The sequence below is a fragment of the Austrofundulus limnaeus genome, unplaced genomic scaffold, assembly GCF_001266775.1.
Source record: "Austrofundulus limnaeus strain Quisiro unplaced genomic scaffold, Austrofundulus_limnaeus-1.0 Scaffold353, whole genome shotgun sequence".
Lineage (NCBI taxonomy): Eukaryota > Metazoa > Chordata > Actinopteri > Cyprinodontiformes > Rivulidae > Austrofundulus > Austrofundulus limnaeus.
Genome location: NW_013952755.1, coordinates 381,160 through 386,054, shown reverse-complemented (window position 1 = coordinate 386,054; position 4,895 = coordinate 381,160). Strand labels below are relative to the sequence as shown.

The 4,895-nt window shown below is 39.5% G+C and overlaps 1 protein-coding gene across 1 annotated transcript in view; it reads right to left on the bottom strand.

Annotated features, from left to right (window-relative positions):
* The window catches only part of phf21ab (PHD finger protein 21Ab), a 34,977-nt gene extending 30,436 nt beyond the window's left edge, over positions 1 to 4,541 (bottom strand). The window contains exon 1 of the mRNA XM_014023009.1: positions 4,528 to 4,541. The gene's annotated coding sequence lies outside the window, so the exon portion shown is untranslated. The remainder of the gene's footprint in view (positions 1 to 4,527) is intronic.
* Positions 4,542 to 4,895: the final 354 nt, after the last annotated feature.

Here is a 4,895-nt window from a genome sequence, read left to right as displayed (position 1 = left end):
CATTTATTAGTTTAAACAGTTATTAAACATTTATTACTGTTTAAACAGTTAAACATTTATTAGTTTAAACAGTTATTAAACATTTATTAACATCAGAATTCTTAATATTTGGGTCTAAAAACCAGCAACCAGAGGCCAGAGTCCGGGTTCTGGTCCAGCTCAGTGACCCGGTCTTCATCATCATCACTTCCTGAAACACTGTCCTCTGCTTCAGGAGATATTTTGCTAACAGACATTAAAGTTTGAACAGTTAGTTACCTGATAACTTAAGTATTTTATTTGGTGGGAACTTTTGATTTTTGTGAAGAAAGTAAAACTTTATTTTGTAGATCGAAGCACAAAACCTGTTTAAAATATTTTTGTCAGTTTGTATAAAAAGTGAAATAATTGTAGCTTCACTGAAAACTCTGAAATCTTCCTGAAATGTTTTTATTTAGTGTCTCTAGAGCTGCTTTTATTCAGTTTAAACTCTTTGAAACAATAAAAAAATATTTTTACAGCTACTTTATGAAAAGTTGGGTTTTTATTTTACTTTTTAAATTTAATTTCCACTCTAAGGCCTGTAATTCTGGGTTTTATTACACATTTTTAATGAATTCTCATGAATCTTCAGGTTTTATTCCAGTTTTCTGATCAGCAACACAATTTGATTCTGAACAGTAAATTTGTTTTGAAGCATTTTTAGAAAATAAAACTAATCCTTTATTTCATAATTAGTCTGTAAAAACAACGTTAGAGTCTGTTGAGTTTATTCTGAAGTTGTTTATTTAAATTTTTCTAGATTTTTATTCTTCAGGAAGTTTCCATCGATCAACAGTTTAATTGTTTCAAAACTTTCTGTTCTTTAAAACAGAAAGTTTGATGTTTTTATTCACTCATCACATTTAAACGTCACAAGACCGGGCTTCTTCTGAACAGGCTGGGCTCAGAGTTGTAAACTAACTAAGTACAAATACTTTGTTACACTTAAGTAGAGATTTTTGTTATCTGTACTTTACTTAAGTAATTATATTTCAGCGTACTTTTTACTTCTACTCATTACATTTTTACACAATTATCTGTACTTTCTACTCCTTACATTTTTAAAAAGGTAAGAAGTAGAACATCACTACTAGTATTTTATTCAGAGTTGTTATTATTTTAAAAATCCTCTCCTGATAAACTGTGTCTCCTATAGAGTGAATTTAATTGTGTTTGGATGAGAAGTATAAATATATACCATTCTGACACACTATTAGCTTGTACACAACCCATCACAGCTGCACGCTGTTAGAAAATATATTTTTTGGAGAAGTCACCTCCCAATAAATGTCATTTTGGAAAATCTAACTGCTCACTTTTACTCAGTACTTTTACTTTTGATACTTAAGTAGATTGTGTGTCAGAAATTTACTTTGGATACTTAAGTACAAAAAATATCAGATACTTTAAAACTTTTACTCAAGTGATAGTCTTAGAGAAGACTTTAACTTTTATCAAAGTACTTTTAGATACATGTACTTTTACTCAAGTATCACTTTGAGGTACTTTATACAACACTGGCTGGGCTGGTAAAAACAGCTTTGGGCAGGTTGTTAAAATTTGGTCTGTTTTTTTCCCACACTTGGCAGTTTTTTTAAGTATTCATAAGGAAATTATATCAAAATATCATGAGTCACTATATTTGTATATATATCAGTGTATATATATCAGTAACAAGCTTTTTTATATTACACACGGCTAAAAATAGATATTACTACACATATAGGTACCTATATTAAAATACATATATATTTACAAAAGTTTAGTTAAACAGTAAGTTTTAAGTCTTTAACAAAAGTCTAAACAGAGTTTGCGGTCGGGCAGGAAACTGTCAGTCCTATCTGGCAACCCTGAGCAGGTGGGCGATCATGTCACTGCTTCTGTGGGTTTGTCTGTTAGCAAAATATCTCCTGAACCACTGGACGGATTTCCTTCAACTAGAGGTTCTTTCAGAGTCAGCCTGGTCCAAGATGGCCGCCAAAGAGACGTTTCCTGGGAGTTTAAAGAAGTTTTGAAGCTCAGCTATTTACCGTAGCAAAACCAACAAAAACAACAATAAACTGTAAACAAACAAACAAGAAAACTATTTTCCTGGGAGGAAAAGTTAGTGTTCGGGTTTTGGTTTTAAATTATTAAAACATAAGTTTAAGTTTTTATTCTGTAAAGTTTTGTTTTTCATTCTGAGCTGAAAAATAAAAACATTTTGTTTACGTGAAACAAACACAAATAAATGTTCATTCTACAATATTTATTATTAGATTATAAAGTAATATATAAAGTATTATAAAGCGTATGTGTGACGACTTTTTAACTAAACTTATTGAACAATAAAACAATTTAAAAGTGAAACCTGGAGGAAAATCTGTTCATTTTAATAAAAAAAAGTCAAATAAGAGGATTTATAACGATTTAAAGGAATACTCAGGTCGTCATGTCAGAGTTTTAAACTAAAATAAAATAAACGTGACGTTTGATCTCCTGGTGCTCAGAAGAGGACGACTCTCTGCTACTACCACTCAGATCAGTTTGTGTCATTCTTCTGTTACTTTAATCAACTCCAAAACTCCATCAGCTGTTTCCAAACATCCAAAATTATCTTTCTGGGAGTTTCCTTCAGTTCCGTCCAGCGGCTTGGGAGATATTTTGCTAACAGGGTTGACTCCCTCAGTTTTAAACACAGATCTTCAACGATTAGTTTGTCCTCTGGTTGCACGTTTGGGATGACTCTCAGCTACCACTGCGCCAAGTTTTAACTCGTTATCATTAAAACTGACTGATTATTTCTTATTTTTATGTTTATTAAGTTTGTTTAGCTGGGGCGGTTAACTTGGATCAGACTGACTCCAAAAGTTAATCAGCTGTAGATCCAGATCCAGGGACCAAATCCTGGGAGTTTCATTAAACTTTGTCCAGTGGTTCAGGAGATATTTTGCTAACAGACAGCCTAACAATAAGAAATCCTTATTTTTTGTGTTGTGGCGGGTGATAACAACTAAAATATTCGTTATAACAAAGTAAAACTGTTCTAACTTGATGTTAAATGTGTTTTATTTCCTGACTCAGGTGAGCTTCAGGTTCTAACTTTAAATCTGGACAGGTGAGGAGCTCAAAGTACCGGAGTTTGGCCGAACCGGGTCAGGCTGCTCCGCCGGGTTAATTGGACTAATTGCTCCTCGGGTGGGACGTTAAGTTTGGGGGGTAAAACTTGTCTGAGCCCCGCGTTCCGCCGCTGCAGAGGCCCGAGAAAAAAAAAAAAACAAGTTAAAATGGAGGTTTGAAGCTGAAGTGCTTCAAACACTCAAACTGTGTTTTTCTTTACGCCACTGAATAAATGTTTTATAACCGCTTTATTACGCAGCTATAACTGTCCGGAGCTCCGCGAGGGGGGAAAAACACTCCAGTCGCCTTAAGAGCCCCGCTGCCGGGGTCCAGAGGCGGATTTCGGGCTGGTCTCCGTTGTTTAGTCGGTGTTTGTGAGTGAAAACGGATCGTCGCATCGCTCCGACCCGAACAAGTGAAGAGCGTTAGCCGCTAATGCTAACCGTCCAGCTAGCTGCCCGGGCTAACGGCGCCAGCAGGCGGATAACTTCCAGCACCGAGCCGCGAGGAGCCCGCCGGAGGAGGCGCGGGGGAGGCGAGAACACGGCGGAGAGGAGGACGGAGGAGAGCCGGGGCAGAACCGAGGGACGCCATTTTTTACAGCGTAAAACACCCGAACCCTGGCGGAGCGAGGGAGCAGGAGGCGTCGGTGGCTCCAAGTTCTGTCGGCCCCTTGTCCTCCACAACTCCGAGAATAAGAAACACACCGCGGCTACACACACAACAAACACACGGACAGCACACCGCCCGCCGGCTCGCACACCTGCCCGCACACCTCCAGCGACACGCGGGCACGGCCAGCGAGCAGCGGCCGCCGCAACTTCCCCGGCAGACTAAATTAAAGTTATGAAATTTAAAAAGCCCAATGTGCACTTACTCAGCAGCAGTCCTCCTCCAGATTAATTAAATAAATATCTGCTGGGAGCCGATCCACGGCGGAAGAAACGGCGCAGCGACAGTCCGGCCGCCTCCTGCCCGACCCGCCGCACTTTGTCGCCCTATTTTAGGAGAAGTTTGAGTAAAAAACGTGTAAAAACACAGAAACTGAAGCTACAAAACAAGAAGAACTCTTCTTCAATCTCATTCAGCTCAGCCTCATCACAGCGCGGATCCCTGCGCCGCCGAGCTGGAGGAAGGGGGCACAAAAACTACTCCCCCCGCCGCCTAACGCCCGTTTTCCCGCCGCCAACCGTTCGATGTTCACTCCCGCCGCCGGTAAAGTTGGTCGAACGGGGCCGATCAGTGGGCTGAGGCGGCGGGAAGGGGTGTTCGACGAGCGGACTACTTTTTGTGTCGGTGCGGCGAATTTATTTCACTTTGCCTAAGGAACGGCGGTGCTGCGACTCCCATTGCCTAGGGAAAAAACCCGGATGTAAACTGAGTGAAACTCTACGGAGAGAAAGTCCTCACACACACACACACACACACACACACACACACACACACACACNTTGTCTTTTACACACACACACACACACACACACACACACACACACACACACACACACACACACACACTCAGAGGAGTTGTGTTGTTATTTTATTGTTGTTTTGTTGTTCTCCATCCTCCGGACTGTTGCACTTTGAGGAGGAAGAGGAGGATGAAGAGGCTCTTTTTTTTCTTTCTGTGTTGGATTATTGTAAGAAAACATTTCAGTGAAGGAATGAAACCTGAAAACATTTAATTTCCTGAATTATTTGCAATCGAAGACTAAAAAACCAAAATAAAGTATTTGTGTGTCTTTTGTTGTATATCCAATAGTTCCAATAGTTTC